Consider the following 25898-nt stretch of genomic DNA (forward strand, 5'->3'; position numbering starts at 1 on the left):
TTTGCTAGGTCAAAGCAAAAATGTAAGATCAAGATTACAGAGATACGATGACAGAACAGAACTTGATTGAATGTATTACACACCTAAAGAAAAACATGAAACGTGCCAGTGACAAGAGGGGTTAGGCAGTTTTAGGAAAATATATAATTGAGAGTATGAAAGGAAAAACTTTGAGAGATCCACCAAAATTATTTAAATTAGGTTAACTTTAAATTACTTAAATTATCTAAATATGATTACAGAAGATCACCCAAACTAAAGTGATTGTATTTTGAATCACAAAACTAGCACCTAGCACAGTTCCTGGCATATAATTAACTAAAGGAATTCAATGAATTTTCTGTTCTGCTTTGATGCTTATTTGATGAGTGTACCCTTAAGGGAGGGAATAAAGTGTGTATTCCAACATGTTATATTCCAATTACACTCTAGTTATATTTCTTTTTGAAGACTGAGAGGAGTTGGGTTTTTGGTTTTCTTTACTCAGACACACGTTTCTGAGTGTTGTGATCTTAAAAGTTGCTACACACAAGCACCAAACACAACCTCATTAATGGTTCACAGTATATTTGCTAATATTATAGTATTTAAGAGAGTAGTTTCCAAAATTTTGAGGAAAATTCTACATGAGAAAAACGATGTTGGAAAATTGTCATTTAAACAAAGCATCTCATAAGATTTACTTTAATGTACGTGTCGATATTTTGAATCTACAAGAGAAGGATGCAGTATATATACTGGAAAATGACGACTTGTAAAATGTAGTGGTGAAAAACAAGGGAAATTCCTTAAGCCTGTAAATGTGTAATTTAAATGAAAAATAAGCACTTCTATAAGTAGAAATTGATAAATCAATCAAATCAGTATCATTAAACCTTTGTAGTATGACAAAGCGTCTTCCTACTGTTCCCTCTACTCAGAATTTACACTTATATTTAAGTTGAAGAACTTTAGCTTCAGAAAGAAGTGATGATTTTTTTCCTTTTCTAATAAAATACATTACTTATAAATAATTTACATTCTTTCCAACCACACAATATATGTTACTTAATTTGGTATAAAAGAATTAGGAAAAAAATCCAGAAAGGTTATTACTGAATATGAGACATTCATATAATGAAAGGTTTGCCAGCATAAAATAATGTAATAGACATTTCAGTCATGTTTTACATTATAAAAAACACTCATGGAAAATGTTAATGACTTAAAATATTTTTAAGTGTTTTTTTTAATTGGGGGAAATGTATATTAATACAAATTTCTAGACTATAGTAATGAATCATAAACTCTTCATATGCAGGAATTATCTACTAAACCTAAACCATATATCACATAGCTAGAAATAAACATGGTGTTTTAAATACTACATATGTACACTACTATATATAAACCAGATAACCAGCAAAGACCTACCATATAGCACAGGGAACTGTACTCAAAACTATACTTAATGTTTTCTAATAACCTATAAGAGAAAATAATCCATTAACTCATATATGTAGAATCTAGAAAAATGGTACAGATGAACCTATTTTCAGGGTAGGAATAGAGACGCAGATGTAGAGAAAGGACTTGTGGACATGGGGGGGTGGGGTAGGGGCAAGGGAGTGGATAAATTGGGAGACTGGGATTGACATATATACACTATCATGTGTAAAACAGTTAGCTAGTGGGAACCCACTGTATAGCACAGGGAGCTCAGCTTGGTGCTCTGTGATGACCTGGATGGGTAGGATGGGTGGGGGAGGGAGGTCTAAGAGGGAGGGGATATACGTACACATATAGCTGATTTACCTTGTTCCCTTTGTTGTACAGCAGAAACTAACACAACATTGTAAAGCAACTATACCCCAATTAAAAAAAATAAAAGAATCTTAATATATATATAACTGAATCACTGTGCTGTGCACCTGAAACTAACATGGCATTGTAAATCAACTATATGTCAATAAACGTATATATATATTTATATATATATATAAATGCCAATTAGATTCTCATATCTGTTCTGATGTAAAAAAGTAAATAAGTAAATAATACTGGTATATATGTGGAAAGTGTATAAAACAGTATCTTTTTAAAGATACAAGGAAATAATATTTTGATAAATAATTTTAAAAGTATTAAAATTATAAGATTAAATTGAGCAGATTTAATTACATTATAACCGATTCTATTGTGCTATAGGTGTCTATTGCACATTAATTCTATTGTATTCTCCTCTTCCTACATAGGATAAATCACAGCATTCAAATAAACGTGACATAATTTTTATACAGGTAGATAAGATAGGTCAAGGTAACTATTTCACCAAAATTGATGCAAAATTACACATTTGCAAGTATTCCACAGCCATTTTTCTGCATTCAGCCAGAGGACTTTTCACTGTTTAGACTAAGGAACAAGAAGGGTTTATTTAAAACTGCTCTTTCAGGAGTTGTTATTGTCACATAACTAGCAGTAAAATAATTAAAATAATTATAATGCCTTATTCTCTTGTCTTAAAACCTACAAAAGATTACCATTTTCAATGGTGGGTTGACTGTTATCACCAAAGCCTACAAAACAACATCACTGAAGGAATCGTGATGCGGCCTCTCACCACTATTATTCGCTTATTGACAACTGCATTTGGTGTGTCAGAACCTGCGCCATCACTAGTTTCCAAACAATAAATGATCCTCAATGACATAAAAGGCTTTAGAGACCTGGAGAAATACATGGTACATGTCATGCGGAGGACGATGCTATGGACTACCGGCACTTGAGAGGAAGCAGTGACTCGGGCTCTGCAGTTGGGTGGAGGCGTAGGTGAAGCCTGCATCCACATTTCTGTATGTGCTTCGTTTGTCACAGGAGCTACTCTACCACCCGTCTCCCTGAATACCGGCCAGACAAGAGGACTGGGAGTGTGAGGCCCAGGGCTCATGTGCCCAAACCCAAGGGTGTGTTGATAAGCTGACTGGCAAGTAGGTTAATGATGGGAGTGTACAGACATCTATCTGCAATATGGATGCATTGAACACAACTTTAATCAGAAAATGTTGTCGCGTGTTAACAACAGTTGTTCAGTTTCAATCACAAAACCAAAAAAAGTTTCCTTTGGCCTTGTATATAAATGTTATGTCAATATGTGTTATTGTTTTACCTCTGGTCTATTCTCTTCTATTAATGTACATTATATTACGTGAGTCCATGGTGAGTTCCAAATGACAAGATGATATTTTGTGCAATATATTTCCTTGGACACAGCTGTATTTCATGCAGCTTCAGGACAGTTTAAATGACTCGACTCTACTAAAGTCTATCAGTTTCTAGGAGAGATATCCTTTAATCTTCTTTCTTCCCCAGCTAATATTTTGCTGATTTATCCTTTTCAATTTTTAAACTCTAGCTTCAAATCTGTCATCATATTTGCTGGTACAACTTTCTATTTTTGAAACGAAATAAACTTGGTTCAATAGTAACTCATTGAGAGCTCGCTTCAAGTGTGCACGTTGCTAACTGTTGGGGGCACAAATGTAATAAAGGAAGTAGTTTGTGAAGTAAAGTGCCAATAGTGCTGAAGGTTAGCCTTCTTCAAGACAAAGGATAGCTTTTCCCTAAGGTCAGAGATAAGGAAATACAATAGGAAGTAGAAGGACAGAACAACAGAGAATTCATGCTTAAGGTTCTCTCCTTTCTCTATTAAGTCATGGAAACATCAGGTGCTGAAAATAAAAGGGTAGGGACTTTGAAGGAAATTTGAATAGAGTGAAAAAGTCATAGTTTGATTTGTTCATAGTCTTAGTCCTATTTTTACATCTAAAAGAAATTATTTTTGCTCCAATGTATAATTTTAATTTTTTAAATCAAAGTTCTCCCATGAATATCTTAGGTAGATCAATATACATTTTAAATATAAATAGTCTTCTTTAAAACCATCTATTTCAACTCCTTTGAAAGCTTTCTTCTTGACTTCCTTTTTTTATATTTGTTCAATTCCTGGGTGACTATAGAGTAAGAACGAGAAATAGATTTTCCACTCTTTAATCATCTCCTATTATCTTATTTTTATATTTCTTACTACTCAAACAGGAATTTGCTAATCCTCCAAATGCTACTGAAAATTTTCCCAGTTTTTGATACATTCATTTCTGCTATTATCACAACAAGAAAAGAAAGAATCCAATCTTCATCTTAGATATGAACATTCAAATTTACATTTGCTTTAGCCAAGTTGACAAGATATCCATAAAGAAAGTCATTTTACATTAAAACCCTGGCTTGGAGATTTTATTATACATCATGCACATTTGAATTTTAGACCTGCAGTGGGACAGTGCAGTGGTGTGAATACCCAGAAGAGCCTGGCAGATATAAACATTGTTTCTTACATGGTCCTGTATTGGTGGGCAGATTTTCTTCTAGGCCTATTTTTCACCCAATGTATACCTTTTCTGGTCAAAGTCTTATGTGATGACTCATATTCCAATATCATTCCTCTGGTCCGCATGTGGCAATTAATATGCAATACTCTACTTCAGGTCAGCGGATGAGAGAAGACAGTTCACAATCACATTTACTTTCATCTTTCATCCCTTCAATGTTGTTGGCATCTTTTATTTGGGGGGTACTTAGATTTGTTCTAGGCTAATTACCTATTGTCTGGAATTTCCAGGGGTTTTGTAGCAAGAAGATATAAAATAATTTGATCCAAGTCATAATCATTTCATAACGAAAGAAGAATCTGCACTCTCTTGAATCATTGTTTTATGAGATATTTCCCATCTACATTATAAAACAGAAAATAGGGCTTCCCTGGTGGTGCAGTGATTGAGAGTCCGCCTGCCGATGCAGGGGACATGGGTTCATGCCCCAGTCCGGGAAGATCCCACATGCCGTGGAGCAGCTGGGCCCATGAGCCAAGGCCGCTGAGCCTGAGCGTCCGGAGCCTGTGCTCCACAACAATGAGAGGCCTGTGTGCCGCAAAAAAAATACAAAAAACAAAACAGAAAATATTATTATTGTTCTCCTCCATGTACATTCACTGCCTCCCCATACTCCACTTTAATTCCAACATACACAAAATAACATCATTTATGGTTTATAGACCTTTGCATTTGTTTCTTTTCTAAAAAAGCAGGATTATACAAAAATGTTTATTCTCTAGTTTGCTTTTCTTTCCTAAAAGATGTATACTAGACAACTATTCAGCTCCATAGATATATATTAAACTAAACATTTTCCATGCCTGCAAAATATCACATAGCATACACATGCCCAAATTATTTAGCTATTTCCCTATTCCTGAACATTTAGATTGTTTCTGGGTTTTGCCACTCTAGGCATGTGAGAATTAATATGTTGTTCACTCATTATTTTATAATCATGCTTTTATGTGAATATATGAATTGAATAGCTAATAAAGTATTTTTGAAAGTAATGTTTATTCTTATGACAAAGGAATGCCAGATTGCTTTTTAAAAAGTGCGTGCTGCGTCTCACATTCCCACTAGTAATGTGTGAGAATATCTATTTTCTTACATTTTTATAAAGTTTAGATGGTGTTTAAATGTTTGCCAATCAGGTGGATATAAACTAAATGTCATTTTTTGCTTCAGCTCACAGATACCTGACAACTACCAAATTTGAACAACTGTCTTATGTTACTGTGGCACATTTCCTTTTTTGTGGCTTGCCTATTTTTAATTTGTATTTTTGTGTTTGTTTTTATTATTAATGTTATATATTATCTATATAAGGAATATTCACATTTGTCTGAAGTAACTATTCCTCTTTTTAAAAACTATGTCTTTTCCCTTGTTTTAAATTTCTTATCTTGCTTATTAGTTTGGTGTTTAGATTAATCTCTGTTCCAAAATTCTGTGGTTTAAATTTTAAATTTCTGAATCAATTAAAAAAAAAAAAAAGAAAGAAACACTTTGGCCTGGTAAAAACAGCTGTAGTGATTGGGAGTGCATCGAGTGACTGGCAGGAATTCTCACAGAGCTGAGTAACAAGAAGTCCAGAAGACCTCATCCTGAAAATTCCATCTCATTTTAAAGTTTGGTAACAGCAATTCATTTCCTAGATGTTTTCAGGAATTATGATGAATTACCCTTTGCTGATGATCATATTGTGGATTAAAGTAGTAACTATAAAATTGAATTAGAAATACCATATTGATATTATTTAACTTATATTATCTAAAGCAACTGATTTTTTTTACATTTTAATTTCTCACAAAATTTTTATACAGACATACTCACACACATTTCATAAGCACCTGTACTCTGTCCATATAAAAAAAGCAATTGAAGTGCAGTTATGTAAAATTGTCAAAATCTCATTTAATTTTCCCTAAGTTGCATGGGTTACTATTCCATGATCTTGTTAATCAATTATCAATCTAATTAATAATAGTTATGGATAAATATTTTTAAATTCGGTGGAAATTTTCTGATGTTAATAAATGAGTCATACTCTAACAGTGAAATTGTTTCATTAGAGTTGTTTTAGATATTATAGAACAGTTTAGCTAGAGGTTTTCTATAGGAAATTGTTGCATATAAGTTATATGAATGTAAATGTTACCATCTTTATTATTTGCCATATCAAAGACAATTTTTCAATTAGATAAAAATAGAATAAAGAATACAGCAGTTTTTTTTTTTCTTTTCCATTTTTATATAAGGATTTAAAGTCTGTTTCAGGTTCTTAAAGTAAGGAAAATTTGAACACTGTTACAAAAATTTGGTAATATTTTAATGTTTGTATTTTATTTTGACATTATGGTATATCTAGATATATATCAATTTTCATGCTTTCTTATTATTTTCTCTGCCCAGGTGAAAGTAAACATAAAGAAATGTACTCTAGGATTTCCCTGGTGGTGCAGTGGTTAAGAATCCACCTGCCATTGCAGGGGACACAGGTTTGAGCCCTGGTCTGGGAAGATCACACATGCCGTGGAGCAACTAAGCCCACGAGCCACAACTACTGAAGCCCGTGTGCCAAAACTACTGAAGCCTGCACGCCTAGAGCCCATGCTCCGCAACAAGAGAAGCCACCACAATGAAAAACCCACGCACCGCAATGAAGAGTAGCCCCCGCTCGCCATAACTAGAGAAAGCCCGCACGCAGCAACAAAGACCCAACGCAGCCAAAAATAAATAAATTAAATAAACAAACAAATAAATAAATAAAACTACATTGTTAAAAAAAGAAATGAACTCTAGCTTATAGTTTAGTGATATAAATTATTCTCCAAAAGATAGTTTTGTATGCCTTTTTACTCTTCTGCTCTTTTTCTACAGAATAAGTTTGTTGAAAAATAATTACTGAATCCAAGGTGAGAGGTTTATTTTTCAATGCTTTCGATACATATTTCTAAATTGTCATTCAAAATATCTACATCATTTTACAATTCCATCAGCAAACATATAACTGCGTCTTTTCTGACTCACAGCACTATTATCATTGCCAAAATGAACCAAAAAACACCTTATTGTCTATCAACATGTTACTTACCTTAGAAGCAATGAAAACACCCCGTGGGAAAGTAACTAAATAATTTTGCAAACAGAATTTGACAAATTTTACAAATAAAATATATAAATTTCCATTTACTGTCAATATGTTTAAAAAATGTTGACTTACATAAAGTTTCAAAACCATACATATATGTTATTTCACTTTTGTCTAACATATATATTTTTCTCATTTATATATGAGGCTCCAGTTTTATACAGCATAATCTAAGTGGAAGCTAATGACGGGTGATAAGCAGTGACATTATAGGTAGCTTGCACTTAAAAGCTACATATTACTAATCTGTTCACTAATTTTTCCAACATGTTTATATATGATTTTGTAAGGACAATAAAAAAGGTGAAAAGAAAAAGGAACCCCTGTTTGTAATGACACGATTGAAAAGCAACACAAACACATAAGCTGTTCATCATCCTGCCCTTGCATTCTAATACGATTTGGAATAAGGGTCAATTCAATCTCTTAGTGCTTTAGTGGCAAGGTCATTGTGATGCACAGGGTAACCTCTAAGGCCTGGGAGAACCCAGGCTGGTCTTGGCTGCTAGGGTGGATTTTGGAATTTCATAGAAGACACTGCTGGCCACTGAGACCAAAACAGGCCAAGATCTGCTTCTCAGTACAGAACTTCTCTTTGCTGATACTGCCAGCTCCAGTTGGTCTAAGCCAGCAGAGGAGGCTGAGAAAATTTTGAGCAAGACACTCTAAAGCACTGGAAGACTTACCCTGAGGAGTCCTGAGAAGAACCTTTCTTATTCAGGTCTAAGGGGATTATGACATCTTGTTCAGATATGCCTTCCCCGTTTTGTACACACTGGATGGTTCTCAGAATAAGAGAGCTGTGAAAAACTAATTGGTAAATTAAGAGGTTTTATTATACCATTATTGTTAGTCAAGATAGCATTTCTTTTCTAATTGTTATTATGTGAACTGTAACAGGTTTCATTGAGCAGGATTTGTAGTAAATGGCATAGGAAAATCTGGGGTTTGTTAAGAATCTATTATGTGACAGATATTGTGGTGAATATGTTTTCCAGTTAAATCTCTCTCTCTCTCTCTCTGGCATCTGTAAAATTCGCTTCATTATGCAGACAAGGATGCTCTAGGTTTATAGAAGTCACATAACTCCCACAGCCTCAGAGTTTAATGGTCTCTATCTTAGTCTGTTTGGGATGTTATTACAAAATCCAATAGACTGTGTGACTTATAAACAACAGAAATTTATTTCTCACAGTTCTGGAGGCTGGGAAGTCCAAGATCAATGTTCCAGAAGATTCGATGTCCGGTGAGAGGCTACTTCCCTGTTTATAGCTGTCTTCTCACAATGACCTTACAGGGCAGAAGGCAGAAGGGAGCTATTCAGGCCCCTTTTATAAGGGACTAATCTCATTCATCTCCATCTTGATCCCCTAAGCCCTCCCAAAGTCTCCACCCCCTAATACCGTCACCTGGGAGACTAGGATTTCAACATGTGAATTGGGGGGAACATAAACATTCAGACCATAGCAGTCTCATAGGTAGAAGTGAAAAAGATATGATTGTAATTCAGTTCTGTCTTTACCTATACCAGTGGTTCTCCAAATTATGTGCACATCAAAATTACCTGGAGGACCTGTTAAAGCAGAGAAAAGTAGATCCAGAACCCAGAGATTCTGCCAGTAAGTCTAGGGTGAGGCCCAAAATTTACATTTCTAACAAGCTTCCAAATGATGCTTATACTGCTGGTATAAAAACAGGATTTTGAGAACCGTGGCTTTAGTTATAACCTTTCCCCCATCTAACCTCACTCCAATCAACTTTTATTCTAGTTTGGAGTAAATGTTTCTGGAGATCAGAAGGTTTAAGTCAAGAACCATATAATATGTCCTTTTTACCTCATATTGCATGATTGTCTTTATTAGATTAGATGCAATGTGTTTGTTGTACATGTGGAATATCATGAGAGGCATTAGAAGTTGCAGTGGCAATGCCTTATTACAGATAGAAAGAAGTGATTGTTATGCTATTAGAATATAGGATGAAAAAAGTTTTATTTTAATAAGTAGGATTTCACCAGGGATTGGTAGTATAAAGTAAATGTCACTGGTTTATTTAAGGTAGCAGTGTGTTCTATTAAAAAAAAGTGGATATAGAGTAATGAAACCCAAAGAGGAATGCTAGAAAATAAAGAAGACATTAGTGAAAGGAAGAAATGGTATCTATTGCTGAAGTACCTGACTTTTGCCATTAATATAGTTGGGATGTACAATTTTCCAAACAAGAACTCAGGTTTAACTTTTAATGCTGCTTCAAACATAGAATCAAAACGAGAAAATTAACACATTTCAGAATTCAGTAAAACAAATACAGAGACTTGTAGCTGCAGATAAAAATGAACAAGTTGGCTTTTGATCTTCATTCTCAGAGACCTATTTGTCAGTTGACTTTTGTGATTTTTCTCCATCACAAACTATTGTGTCCAAATCAAATCCCTAGCCACAGTGAAAACATTTGAATCCATTTATATGAAGTCAAAATTTTAAAACAGTTTTCTCCAACTGCAAGAAAACTTATAGCCATAATATATATTATAGAACTGTTTAGAAATAAACCTACTTTGAACTGACGTATGACATACAGTACAGTCTCCAATTTTAATGACTCCACTTTGACTTTATAAGCAAAAAAAAAAAAATTAAGAAGCATTAAATGATACTTGCTTCAGAAATGTTTTAAAATGCTATTCAGTATTAGCCCCTCGAGATATATCATCAAATTTATCAAAGAAGTGTAAAAAAAATATGTTAATAAAAATCAGGGACCACAAAAAAGGAGAGGCAAATTTTCATAATTGAAAAAATTTGGGGAGGATTTGGGCTAGTAATATGGAGAGGGAGTCTAATTAAGGAAGTGAATGACTAGCTTGCCAATGTCAGTACAGAAAACCGACAATCCTAGAATAGCATTTTATGACAGCTAGGATAGATGGTGAAAGTTGCAACCACATTTGGTACCAGCTTCACTTTGCTTAGTTGGTTATTAAATAAATGGATTTTGATTTCAAAACTAACATGATGAGAGTGATACATTCTACAGAGTTTTGGTGAACACGCTTACTGTGCTCAGTATTATCCCAGGCATTGTATTCATCATGGAGCAAAACCATGGGGTTAACTTTCTGCCAAAACCAACATAGGTAGTGTGGACTCTTACTAGCTGGCCCATGGGTGGGAAAGAGGCAAAGGTGTTGCTGTGAAGCTGTCATCGCTCAAACATCAAAAATGGAGTTGGACTATTTATTATAATTCACCCCCAATGTTTGACTGATGAGTGAAATGAGCCAGATCTCATTTAATTGAAATTAAAATTCTTGACTTTTTCTTTACTTTTTAATACATCTTTATTGGAGTATAATTGCTTCACAATACTGTGTTAGTTTCTGTTGTACAACGAAGTGAATCAGCCATATGCATACCTATACCCCCATATCCCCTCCCTGTCGAACCTCCCTCCCACCCTCCCTACCCCACCCCTCTAGGTCTTTGCAAAGCACCGAGCTGATCTCCCTGTGCTATGCTGCTGCTTCCCACTAGGCATCTATTTTACATTTGGTAGTGTATATATGTTGATGCTATTCTCACTTCTCCCCAGCTTCCGCCAGCTCCCCACTGTGTCCTGCAGTCCATTCTCTAAGTCTACATTTTTATTCCTGCCCTGCTACTAGGTTCATCATTACCAATTTTTTTTTTTTTTTTTTTTTTAGATTCCATATATATGTGTTAGCATACAGCATTTGTTTTCTCTTACTGACTTACTTCACTCTGTATGATAGACTCTAGTTCCATCCACTTCACTACAAATAACTCAACTTTGCTTCTTTTTATGGCTGAGCAATATTCCATTGTATACATGTGCCAAATCTTCTTTATCCACTCATCTGTTGATGGACATTTAGGTTGCTTCCATGTCCCAGCTATTGTAAATAGTGCTGCAATGAACACTGTGGTACATGTATCTTTCTGAATTATGGTTTTCTCAGGGTATATACCCAGTAGTGGGATTGCTGGGTCATATGGTAGTTCTATTTTTAGTTTTTTAAGGAACCTCCATACTGTTCTCTATAGCGGTTGTATCAATTTTCATTCCCACCAACAGTACCAGAGGGTTCCCTAATCACCACACCCTTTCCAACATTAATTGTTTGTAGATTTTTTGATAATGGCTATTCTGACTAGTGTGAGGTGATACCTCATTGTAGTTTTGATTTGTGTTGGGAGCCAAGAAGTTTTCGCCATTAGAAGATGGCCGACACCCTGCTTCTCTTCCTGATTTATGAGATAGAAGTTCGCGCCTAAAATGAAAGCCCGCGCACGCAGCACCAATGATGATTAGCCAAGTACTTCCCTCATTCTGAATCCCGCCCCCCTTTCTCTGCAGTGTATAAATACAGCTACCGCAGCAATAAAAGTTTGAGGCTTGATCAGGATTCTGTCTTGCCTCCATTCTTTCGCGTCTCCTGCCCTTCCCCCTTTTTTCAACCCCCACAGGTTCCTCCTCAGACTCACAAGGATTTGTCCTGCTGGTCGGGACTCCCGGGGACGCCCGGGGCCGTACACAATTGGCGCCCAACGTGGGGCCTGAGGAACGGATCCTGACGGAGGTAGCACGCTTACGAACGCCTGGCCAGGCACCCACTAAGCCGCCGCGAGACTTACTCGAAAGTGCAGCTTGATTAGGTCCCCGGAGGACTGGCCGCCCTTCGGCAGTCGTGACCTGAGGATAAGGTAAGCGGAGCTATAAATATGGGACAGGAATTGAGTTCCCATGAACTCTTTCTTCAGGGGATCGAGGATTCCCTCAAGATGCGGAAGATTAAGGCTAGAAAAAAAGATTTGCGTGAATTTTTTATGTTCTTGTCTGATGTTTGCCCATGGTTCCCACAGGAAGGGACAATAGATAAAAAATGCTGGAATCGTGTAGGAAATTGTTTAAATGATTATTATCAAACCTTTGGGCCTTCTAAAGTGCCTGTGACTGCATTTTCGTATTGGAATTTAATTAGGGAGATTCTCATGGGTCATTTTTTTGACCCCGATGTCCAAAAGGTTGTAGAGACCGGGGAAACAATTCTTAAAGCAGCCTCTCGTCTCCATTCAGCTTGTCCATCCGTTACCATTGATATGGGTTCAAATGAAGAGTTCCCAAAAATTCCAGAAACCGGTCATCATTATCCCACAGATGATAAAGTTATCCCAAAGATTTATCCTTCCCTTACTGCTATTAAGGGTGATCCCAATGATGACCAGCTTTCCCCCCAAGATCAGGAAACTCTCGATGAGCAGGCTGCTCGTTATCATCGCAATGATGATTCCTGGGGATTCCCCCTTTTGAAGCCTCCACCATCTTATAATACTCCTCATCAGATGCCTGCCTTTAGCGCCCCTGCTCCCATTGCCCCCCTGATTGATCCCCTTCGACAGGCTAAGATGGCCTTAACCCAGGAAATTTCCTCTTTGAGAGATGTTTTACAACAAAAACGGGAACGCTTGGATCTCCTAAAGGAGCTTAAGGCCCTTGAGGTGGAGCTTACTTCTTTTAATGTCTCGAACGGTCCCAATAAACCCCCGCTTCGACAAAAACCAGGATCCATTAAGTTAGCCTTCCCTGTTACTCGCAGTCAAAATTTACCCACTCAAGGTGAAATTCAAGCTGAAGATAGTGAGGAAGGGGAAGAGGAAGAGGGAGAAGAATCTTCTGAACCTGATGAGGGACCAGATATTCATAATTCTTCTGGGGGCGGCCCTTTTGAACATAAATATCACCGCCTCAATTTAAAACATATAAAAGATTTAAAATCTGCTGTCAATAATTATGGGCCCACAGCCCCTTATACATTGGCAATCTTGGAGGGATTAAGCGATCGCTGGCTGACCCCAAATGATTGGCTTACCCTGGCTCGGGCCACCCTTTCTGGGGGAGATTTTGTTTTATGGCGCACTGAATTTGCAGAAAATTGTAGAGAAACTGCCCAAAGAAATGCTGAAAACAGAACTTCCCGATCATGGACCCGAGATAAATTACTTGGCCGTCCCCCCTATGAATCCAATGAGTCTCAGGCTGCTTTTCCCCCTGGTTTGTTGGCTCAAATACAAAATGCTGGCCTTAAGGCCTGGCGCCGTCTTCCGCCTAAGGGTTCGCCCACAACTTCCTTGGCAAAAATTCGCCAGGGACCAGAAGAGCCTTATTGTGAGTTTATTAGCCGCCTCACGGACGCCGCCGAGCGTGTAGTGGGTGATAGTGAAACTGATAATGCCTTTGTTAAACATTTAGCTTATGAAAATGCCAATCCGGCCTGCCAAGCTGCCCTTCGGGCTCATCGTGGTGGTAGCCTGGCTGATTACATTAAGTTGTGCCCCGGAATTGGTCCCTCCCATTCTGTTGGTCTTGCGATTGGAGCTGCTCTAAAAGATTTTATTAAAGATACATCCGTCCTAGATAAACAACAAAAAACTTGCTATAATTGCAAACAACCTGGACATTTTGCCCGGGATTGTTCATTACATAGACAAGGACAGTCATTAAAGGCTAACCCACAACAACCCCGATATCAATCCCGGGCTCCTCCCACCACCGTTTGCCCTCGTTGTAAAAGAGGCAAACATTGGTCTTCAGAATGTTTTTCAAAAACGGATATAAATGGCCAATTGCTCCCCAAAAAACAGGGAAACTTTTCACGGGGCCAGCCCCTGGCCCCTTCCTTGGAACCAAACCAAGGGGCAATTCGGTTTGTTCCTCAAAAATCTGGACAAGTTCCCTGCACCCGGATGTTGGCTCCCTCTGTCGAGCCACACCCGGAAGCGCAGGATTGGACCTCTGTGCCTCCACCGACTCAATATTAGTCCCAGAACAAGGAGTACAACCAATTCCCACAGAAGTTTATGGCCCCCTGCCCCCAAATACTTTTGGTTTAATTTTAGGAAGAGGTAGTTCCGCTTTGGCTGGCCTCCAAATTATACCTGGTGTTATTGATAATGATTATTCAGGTCAAATTACCCTTTTGGCATCTGCTTTACAAGGCCCTATATCAATCCCTAAAGGTCAAAGGATAGCACAGTTAGTATTGTTGCCCCTAAATTCTTTAAATAAGAGCCATACTAATTGTCCTAGAGCAGATGCTGCTTTTGGCTCCTCAGATGTTTATTGGGTCCAACAAATTACTCCTGAAAGGCCACTCCTAACCCTGTGGTTAGATGGAAAGAAATTTGAGGGTTTAGTCGATACAGGAGCCGATGCAACAGTTATTTCGGAAAAATATTGGCCCTCCTCTTGGCCTTGTACAGTGTCTATAACTCATTTACAAGGCATAGGACATTCTACCAATCCTAAACAGAGCTCTAAAGTTCTTACATGGATAGATACTGAAGGTAATACTGGACAGGTACAACCTTATATTTTGCCACATATCCCGTTGAATCTTTGGGGACGTGACATCCTGTCACAATTAAAGTTAATCATGGCCAGCCCCAATGAGGTGGTGACCCAACAAATGCTAAACCAAGGGTTTCTACCAGGCTTAGGCTTAGGAAAAAATAATCAGGGTATTACACAACCTATTTCCCTGGCATCTAACATAAATCGCCAGGGCCTAGGCAGTTCGCCTTTTTCTTAGCGGCCATTGACCTTCCTGTGCCCCATGCGGACAAAATACGATGGAAAACTAATGATCCCGTTTGGGTGGACCAATGGCCTCTAACAGAAGAAAAACTTACAGCTGCCACAAAGTTAGTGCAGGAACAATTGGCCGCTGGACATTTAGAAGCCACTGCTTCGCCATGGAATACCCCTATATTTGTGATAAAAAAGAGATCTGGCTCATGGCGACTTCTCCAAGATCTTAGGGAAATTAATAAAACAATGTTTACTATGGGAGCTTTACAGCCTGGCTTGCCTTCTCCTATTGCCATTCCAGCTGGCTATTTTAAAATCATTATTGATCTTAAAGATTGCTTTTTTACTATCCCTCTCCATCCTCAGGATAGAGAGCGTTTTGCATTTAGTCTCCCAGTAATTAATTTTAAAGGCCCAATGCCACGTTTTCAATGGAAGGTCCTCCCGCAGGGTATGGCCAATAGCCCCACCTTATGTCAAAAATTTGTTGCACAAGCTGTAGACCCTCTTAGGGCTCGTTGGCCTGGTATCTATATCATTCATTATATGGATGATATTCTTTTGGCTGGAAAATCAACTGATGAACTCCTTAAGTGTTATCAAGATTTAAAAGATAATCTTGCTTCCTCTGGCCTTCAAATTGCTTCAAATAAGGTACAATTAAAAGATCCATACTATTATCTTGGTTTCCAATTAAACAAAAAAATAATTACCACTCAAAAGATACACATACAAGTATCACATTTGCAAACACTCAATGATTTTCAAAAATTTTTGGGAGATATTAATTGGCTACGACCGTATCTTAAACTTACTACGGGAGAGTTAAAACCCTTATTCGAGATTTTACAAGGGCCATCAGATCCCTTGTCACCCCGTAGGCTGACTAAGGAGGCTAAAAATTCTCTTCAATTAGTAGAAAAGGCCATTAGATGTCAACAGATTACCTTTTTAGATTATGGTCGTCCCTTTAGTTTGATTATTTGTGCCACTGCACATACACCCACTGGAGTCCTATGGCAAGATCATCCCCTCTTGTGGATACATTTGTCCGTATCTCCTAATAAAGTGCTTAAGACCTACCCTTCCTTAGTAGCACAGGTTCTTACTTTGGGCAGAGAAAAAAGCCGTCAATTTTTTGGCAGAGATCCTGATCATTTGATTCTCCTCTATACCAAAGAAGAGCTTAGTTGGTTATTACAAACTGATGATAAATGGCTTGTTTCCTTATCCTCCTTTCAGGGTAATATTGATAATCATTATCCACCTGATAAGCTCCTTCAGTTTGCTAGAAAACATCTGTTTATATTTCCCAAAATCACTTCTGCTGTTCCTCTGGGAGATGCTGCCCTAGTATTCACTGATGGATCATCATCCGGTGTTGCTGTATTTGTTATAAATAATCAGCCCTATAGGGTACAGTCCCCCTTTTTATCAGCACAACTTGTTGAGCTTTTTGCCATTCTTCAGGTTTTTGAGATGTTACAGAATATCCCCTTTAATTTATATACGGACAGCTCATATATAGCTTTGTCCGTCCCCCTTTTAGAAACTGTTCCATATATTAAACCCTCTTCCAATGCTGTTCCCCTTTTTCAACAACTTCAAAGTCTTATACTTCGAAGACAAGCGCCTTTTTTTATTGATCATCTTAGGGCTCATACAGATCTTCCTGGACCCCTCTCTCAGGGCAATGATTTAGCTGATAAAAATGCCCGCCTGATGTGCACCGTAACCTCTGATTCTGTTTCTCAAGCTACTCAATTTCATCAGCTACATCATGTTAATGCACATACTCTTCGCTTAATGTTTAAGCTTACTCGAGAACAATCAAGACAAATTGTAAAAAATTGTCCAGGGTGCGTTACATTTTTACCTCTTCCACATCTTGGGGTAAACCCAAGAGGTCTATTACCTAATGAAATCTGGCAGATGGATGTTACCCATCTTGCTGAATTTGGAAAATTAAAATTTATTCATGTGTCCATTGATACCTTTAGCGGCTTTATATATGCCTCCCTTCAGGGAGGAGAAGCCACAAAAAACATTATTTCACATGTGCTCCAATGTTTTACAGTTTTAGGCAAGCCTCAAATAATTAAAACAGATAATGGGCCTGGGTATACCTCCCAGGCTTTCCAAGATTTTTGCACCCGGCTTCAAATAAAACATCTTACGGGAATTCCATATAACCCCCAGGGTCAAGGCATAGTAGAAAGAGCCCATCAAACCCTTAAAAATACCATTTCCAAGCTTAAAAATAATGATTTAACTGCTACAAAAAATTCCCCAAAAAATATTCTTAGTCATGCCCTGTTTGTAATTAATTTTTTACAATTAGATAATAATGGTAGATCTGCTGCCGATCGCCTTTGGCATCAAGAAACTAAAAATCAATATGCACAAGTTATGTGGAAAGACCCTTTGACCTTTAAATGGCATGGACCCAATCCACTCCTCATCTGGGGGAGGGGATCCGCATGTGTATATAATACCAAAGAAGGTGGAGCACGCTGGTTGCCTGAGCGCCTTATTAAACCTATAAGTTCTATAAAGTAATAAATTTTATCCAGGGCCCTTTTCCCTGAGATTGTATTTCTTTTTCTTTTTCAGAAAAAGATGGAGACCCTCCTAATATTGAAAGAGCGGCAGAGACGACATGAGTTATCCGTTGTGACCCTGATCCTGTCATCTTTGCTGGTTGTTGGACAGGCTGAAAGCACTCCCCACTTGCCTCAAAATTTAACCTGATACATTACCATCGCCTCGCCATTACAGAAGCAGAACCAAAGGATGATTCTGGCTGCCCCTCCACTGGAGCGGCATGAAACAGAGACATGCCTACCCCCCTCTTTGATGGAGGGTATGGGTACCGAGTTGAGTGTGGCAGCAAAGCATGCACAAGGGAAAACGTGTATATATGTATATACAAGGTAATCTCTGTTATTCCCTGTGAGTATACCTGAATTATGATAGAGGTTGGTATCTAAACATTGTTTTTGGCTTTTAGTAGCTAAGATTATCTTTGGCTCTGCCTCTCCTCCCCAAAAGATACCAAGAGCCGATGAGTGTGGACACACATACCTTGTCCACGGGAGGATTCAGGTCACTACTCCCTCACTCGGTTAATGCCCACCTCCTTAAAAGAAATAAAAAGGGAGGAAATGTTGGGAGCCAAGAAGTTTTCGCCATTAGAAGATGGCCGACACCCTGCTTCTCTTCCTGATTTATGAGATAGAAGTTCGCGCCTAAAATGAAAGCCCGCGCACGCAGCACCAATGATGATTAGCCAAGTACTTCCCTCATTCTGAATCCCGCCCCCCTTTCTCTGCAGTGTATAAATACAGCTACCGCAGCAATAAAAGTTTGAGGCTTGATCAGGATTCTGTCTTGCCTCCATTCTTTCGCGTCTCCTGCCCTTCCCCCTTTTTTCAACCCCCACAGGTTCCTCCTCAGACTCACAAGGATTTGTCCTGCTGGTCGGGACTCCCGGGGACGCCCGGGGCCGTACACAGATTTGCATTTCTCTAATAATTACTGATGTTAAGCAGCTTTTCATGTGCTTCTTGGCCATCTGTATGTCTTTGGTGAAATGTCTATTTAGGTCTTCTGCCCATTTTTTAATTAGGTTGTTTTTTTTTTTGATATTGAGCTCCATGAGCTGTTTTGTATATTTTGGAGATTAATCCTTTGTCCATTGTTTCATTTGCAAATATTTTCTCCCATTCCAAGGGTTGTCTTTTCATCTTGTTTATGGTTTCCTTTGCTGTGCAGAAGCTTTTAAGTTTCATTAAGTGTCATTTGTTTATTTTTGTTTTTATTTTCATTACTCTAGGAGGTGGGTCAAAAAAGATATTTCTGTGGTTTATCTCAAAGAGTGTTCTTCTTATGTTTTCCTCTAAGAGCTTTATAGTGTCCAGTCTTACATTTAGGTCTCTAATCCATTTTGAGTTTATTTTTGTGTATGGTGTTAGGAAGTGTTCTAATTTCATTCTTTTACATGTAGCTGCCCAGTTTTCCCAGCACCACTTATTGAAAGGCTGTCTTTTCTCCATTGTATGTTCTTACCACCTTTGTTGTAAATTAGGTGACTATATGTGTGTGGGTTTACCTCTGAGCTTTCTATCTTGTTCCAATGATCTATATTTCTGTTTTTGTTACAGTACCATACTGTCTTGATAAATGTAGCTTTGTAGTATAGTTTGAAGTCAGGGAGCCTGTTTCCTCCAGCTCTGTTTTTCTTTCTCCAGATTGATTTTTTTATTTGGGATCTTTTGTGTTTCCATATGAATAGTAAATTTTTTTGTTCTAGTTCTGTGAAAAATGCCATTGGTAGTTTGATAGGGATTGCATTGAATCTGTAGATTTCGTTGGGTAGTATAGTCATTTTCACAATATTGATTCTTCCAGTCCAAGAACATGGTATATCTCTCCATCTGTTGGTATCATCTTTAATTTCTTTCATCAGTGTCTTATAGTTTTCTGCATACAGATCTTTTGTCTCCCTAGGTAGTTTTATTCTTAGGTATTTTATTCTTTTTGTTGCAATGGTAAATGGGAGTGTTTCCTTAATTTCTCTTTCAAATTTTTCATCATTAGTGTATAGGAATGCAAGAGATTTCTGTGCATTAATTTTGTATCCTGCAACTTTATTAAATTCATTGATTAGCTCTAGTAGTTTTCTGGTGTCATCTTTAGGATTCTCTGTGTATAGTATCACGTCATCTGCAAACAGTGACAGTTTTACTTTTCTTTTCCAATTTGGATTCCTTTTATTTATTTTTCTTCTCTGATTGGCTAAAACTTTCAAAACTAAGTTGGTTAACAGCAGTGAGAGTGGGCAACCTTGTCTTGTTCCTGATCTTAGAGGAAATGGTTTCAGTTTTTCACCACTGAGAATGATGTTTGCTGTGGGTTTGTCACATATGGTCTTTATTATGTTGAGATAGGTTCCCTTTGGGCCCATTTTCTGGAGAGATTTTTATCATAAATCAGGGTTGAATTTTGTCAAAACTCTTTCTGCATCTATTGAGATGATTATATGGTTTTTATTCCTTAGTTTGTTAATACAGTGTATTACATTGATTGATTTGCATATACTGAAGAATTTTTGCATCCCTGGGATATATCCCACTTGATCATGGTGTATGATACTTTTAATGTGTTGTTGGATTCTGTTTGCTAGTATTTTGTTGAGGAGTTTTGCATCTATGTTCATCAGTCATATTGATTAATAATTTTCTTTTTCTGTGTTATCTTTTTCTGGTTTTGGTATCAGAGTGATGGTGGCTTCATAGAATGAATTTGGGAGTGTTCCTCGCTCTGCAATTTTTTCGAAAAGTTTGAGAAGGATCAGTGTTAGCTCTTCTCTAAATGTTTGATAGAATTCACCTGTGAAGCTATCTGGTCCTGGACTTTTGTTTGTTGGAAGATTTTTAATTACAGTTTCAATTTCATTACTTGTGATAGGTCTGTTTATATTTTCTGATTCTTCCTGGTTCAGTCTTGGAAAATTGTACCTTTCCAAGAATCTGTCCATTTCTTCGTGGTTGTCCATTTTATTGGCATATAGCCATTTCTAGCAGCCTCTTATAATCCTTTGTATTTCTGCAGTGTCAGTTGTGATTTCTCCTTTTTCATTTCTAATTTTATTGATTTGTGTCCTCTCCCTTTTTTCTTGATGAATCTGGCTAAAGGTTTATCAATTTTGTTTATCTTCTCAAAAAAACAGCTTTTATTTTTATTGATCTTTGCTATTGTTTTCCTCATTTCTATTTCATTTATTTCTGCTCTGATTTTATGATTTCTTTCCTTCTACTGACTTTGGGTTTTCTTTGTTCTTTCTCTAGTTGCTTTAGGTGTAACATTAGACTGTTTATTTGAGATTTTTCTTGTTTCTTGAGGTGAGATTGAATTGCTATAAACTTCCCTCTTAAAACTGCTTTTGCTGTGTCCCATAGGTTTTGGGTGGTCATGTTTTTGTTGTCATTTGTTTCTATGTATTTTTTAAATTTCTTCTTTGATTTCTTCAGTGATCTCTTGGTTATTTAGTAGCACAGTTTAGCCTCCATGTATTTGTGTTTTTTACAGTCTTTTTATTTACTGTAAGTGATTTCCAATCTCATAGTGTTGTGTTCAGCAAAGGTGCTTGATATGATTTCAGTTTTCTTAAATCTTCTGAGGCTTGATTTGTGACCTAAGATGTGATCTATCCTGGAGAATGTTCTGTGTGCACTTGAGAAGAAAGTATATTCTGCCACTTTTGGGTGGAATGTTCTATAAATATCAATTAAGTCCATCTTGTTTAATGTATCATTTAAAGCTTGGGCTCCATTATTTATTTTCTGTTTGGATGATCTGTCCATTGGTATAAGTGGGGTTTTAAAGTCCCCTACTATTATTATGTTACTGTCGATTTCCCCTTTCATAGTTGTTAACATTTTCCTTATGTATTGAGGTGATCCTATGTTGGGTGCATAAACATTTATAATTTTTATATCTTCTTCTTGGATTGATCCCTTGATCATTATGTAGTGTCCTTCCTTATCTCTTGTAACATTCTTTATTTTAAAGTCCATTTTATCTGATATGAGTATTGCTACTCCAGGTTTTTTTTTTTTTTTTTTTTTTTTGATTTCCAAATAAGTCACTATGGTGTTCTATGAGGCTGGCAGTCTGAAACCATTAAGGGAGGTAAATATTCTATTTAATGACCTGTTCAAGAGTCCAGCCTTGTGTATTTTGAGAAAAGAAAGGGGTTCTTTAGTTGCTATCAATAATATCTGAAATTCGAAAGGAGGACAAGATGTGTATGGGTGAGTATCTCATATTATGGCTTTAGCATGTACAGAAAGATGTGTGATCTAGATTTATATGTTGGGAATCTGAGGCAAGGAATTCCCAGAGTTTATTATCCCCTAAGAGACAAACATGGATAAAACATTGTTGTTGCCATTGGCTGCATTAGACAGCCAGAGTACTGACAGTGGCCCAAGAATGTGTAAAGTGTGCAGAAGGGGCAGCTTGCTGGCCAGATCCAGTGCTAAGATGGCTGCCAAAGGTTGCCCAGTTGTGCTGACCCTTGTTTTCTTTTCTTTATCAGGGACTTCCTGTAACTTTCCACTGAGTTCTACCATTCATGACAATGGAGATGCATCCACAGAATGTACAAACCCCCTTTCTTGTTGACTCAGTTATTCCCAAGCCACCTCCACCTCCATCTCTTTCCTGCCCTGCAGGAGCTAATGTATTTGAATGCTGTTAAGATCTTGCCTGAGAAGATAGTACCCAATGGCAGGGCCACGGAGGAAAACCTATAGGTTGTCAGATAAATTTATGTTGTGTGCACGTGAATGTGAAGGCCAGCTGGCTGTTTATACAGACAGTAAACAGAACATATTAGCTAAGTATGTGACTGAAAAGTACTAAACAGTTGTTGATTGGATGAAGTCAGTAACATAAATAACATTGGGTTTGAGGGACCTTAATGGAAAGGATACACCTATGAATAGATACAGGCTATTGATCATATTATGGTTCTTGAACTGAGACTTGTATTCATGAATTTATATTATATTTAAGCTTCATAACTAATAAAAATATTGCATATAGAATTTTAATATATCAAATATTACATTGAAAATAGATTATATTAACATAATACTATCTCTCAAAACCTGGTAAATGGTTATCTTCTCCTTGTAGTTCAATTGATTTCCTCTTTATATGTTTTGAAACGCTGGTATACACAAATGTATAATTGTAACTTTCTTGTAAATTAAAGCTCTTTTCTTCAAGTATCACATAATGATTCTTTTCTTAAAAAAAATTTTAGTAGTATAGATGCATCAGGTTCTTGGTGATATATCTAAGTCCTAAGAAATGTAATATCTAGTACTCCAGAGATGTATTTAAATGGCAAACTCATAAAAGCAATAGGATGAAAATGTAGATTAACAGGTAACTGACCTGCATGGATGGTAATGTCCAATACACAAGAATGGTCCTAAAATTATGTACACTTGTCTGTACAATTCATTTCTACCATTTTATTCAAGAAAATAATCATCATGAATAAAATTACAGTTATTACATTTTTCAGCAGGTGGAGAATAGAGGGACCCATGGTGGGTCTGAAACAGGATTTACGGTTGTTGTGAAATTCAAGGTGGGTGAGGATTGGTGAAATGTGTTCATATTACATGTTTATCCTAGAAGACTATAAGGCAATAGTCAGTATTTAACATCACAGAATAAGACTCTATGGCAACATGTTCTGTTAAAATAGCCAGCGTTCTCAAAATGATCAGATCAAAACATTCTGTTCTTAGTTCAATGTTCTTGTTTGGTAGATTTCCTTCTCAGTGGGATTTGACTCAGAGACCGATGCCAACAGATCTGCATTTGGGGGACTCTGTGGATCTGATGGGAGAACTTGAGGGGAGACAAAGCAATGGGTAATGATTTGGTTGTTTTGCAGTCGGCTTTTGGAAACCCCTAAAAGAAAGCACACTTATTGCTAGTAAATTTCATCTTAATTGCTACGGCCTATTGCTTTTCATTGTTTTATATCTCCAACAAGAAAACATGAAGTCTTTATTCTTTATCCTCGAATCATACTAAATTGCCTAAGGTAGTATTCAGAAATAATTTGCACTATATGGGTGACACTTAATCCAACACAAATGTAAACAAGTTTGTTTTCTAAGAAAATAAAATATCTGTGTTTTCAACTAAAGCAGACTGAATAATCAAAATTATTTAAAAAGACCAATTTCTCATAACCTGTACAGTATCAAACTGTGGATAGATAAGAATTATATGTCATATACCCGTTTTCCACTGGGCTATCATTTTTTAGGAAGTTACAAACACAATTTGAAGATGTTGAGACTTTAGGTATTATCAAAAGGATTTAAGATAAAAAATAAATCTAAACAGCTAATGATCTGAGGACAAAAAGTTCAAAATCATCATAGATAAAAAGAGAAGCTTGTCACCAATTGTAATGTATTATATTAAGTAGGCTTGTGGAATACAACACCATGAATCTTTTAGTTCTTTCTGCTTGTGTAGATGTGGTATCTAAATTCACAGTTCAACTAAAAATATTTTATAAATTCATCTTAACTCAGTCATGTCCTAATCTTCCAACCACTTATTTCCTGCTACAATGCTCTTTCGTCTCAGTTTAAACACAAGAGACACATATCATTTAATCATCTTTAATTCTTGTGGCAGAGGTTTTTTTTTTTTTTTTTCTTTCCTAGAAAAGACATTATTTGTCATCCTTTTATAAAATGTTATTTTGGGTTTGTTTGAACCAGTGGATTGAATGGAAAGTTGGTCAATATTCTGGCTATTCAGTTCAAATTTCAAAACAGAAATAGATATATATTGTGAATCTGTTACATGCCAGAGTCTGTGCTAGTTCTAAAGGTTCAAAGAAAGAAGGCTTTATTCGATTTGTTTGCTCAGAGCTTATTATAAGAAACAGACAACCAAACAAAGAAATAAAATGAAGCATGATGTGAAGTGGCAGTGAGTTTGGTGGATGCTCTGTGTTTTCCGGTGAGGAAGAATATCAGTGGATCTTAATAAAGGTTTTGATGGCTGAACTAAATTTTGAAGGATGATTAGGAATTTGCCTGTCAGCCCAGTAGGGAAGGAGATTACAAGCAAATGACATATTGTGTATCAAATGTAGCAGGAATAAAATAGCATAGTTTGTTCAGAATACCAAATAATTTAGCATTGCTTTTTATTATCAGACACTGCTGGTTGCTTTTTGCAATGCAATCCCTCCTTCATAGCTGACAGAAGTGTATTTACTTATGCTTTTTCTCCTGGTGTTTTTTTTTTTTTTTTTTTTTTTTTTGGCGGTACACGGGCTTCTCACTGTTGTGGCCTCACCCACTGCGGAGCACAGGCTCCGGATGCGCAGGCTTAGCGGCCATGGCTTACGGGCCTAGCCGCTCCGCGGCATGCGGGATCCTCCCGAATCGGGGCACGAACCTGCGTCCCCGGCATCGGCAGGCGGACTCTCAATCACTGCGCCACCAGGGAAGCCTTCTGGTGTTCTTTTTCTAAGTAGCTCTTTTCTCAGAAAGGGGAGTCCTGTCCATCTCAGCTGGTCCATAGACAAAACACTATATGTTCATTAAATAGTTTCCCTTTATTTTTGACTACTAAGACAATCATATTTCCCAGAGCTTTTGCAGTTAGGTGGTGACGGAATAAGGAAGAACAAATATGACTTCATATTAGTTTATTTTACTGTAACCTTTGTTTTCTATTGCTTCTGCTACAAGAATTTTGCCTATAGGCTGAAATATAAATGACAGCGCATTCTCAAGGCTCTGACCTTTAAAGGTATAGCACTTTTCCATCCATATAGAGATAAAAAGTTACAGAGGATAACATTTGTCTTGGAGGTTTACAGGAACATCATGACCTAACCGACCTGGACAGCTGCAAGAGCAAAGGATTCTGACACCAGGAAGTTTGCAACAATCAACCACACCCGCTCCACATTTTGTATAAAAGAAGCCTGAATTCTAACCTGGGTACAATGGTTGTTTGAAAAAATAGTCCACCATCCTCTCAGTCTGCTGGCTTTCCAGATAAAGTTGCTATTCCTTTCCCCAACAACTTGTCTCTCGATTTATTGGCCTGGCATGCAATAAGCAATATAAGCTTGGACGCAGCAATGGTGCCCCTTA

The sequence above is a fragment of the Pseudorca crassidens genome, chromosome 13, assembly GCF_039906515.1.
Source record: "Pseudorca crassidens isolate mPseCra1 chromosome 13, mPseCra1.hap1, whole genome shotgun sequence".
NCBI classification, from domain to species: domain Eukaryota; kingdom Metazoa; phylum Chordata; class Mammalia; order Artiodactyla; family Delphinidae; genus Pseudorca; species Pseudorca crassidens.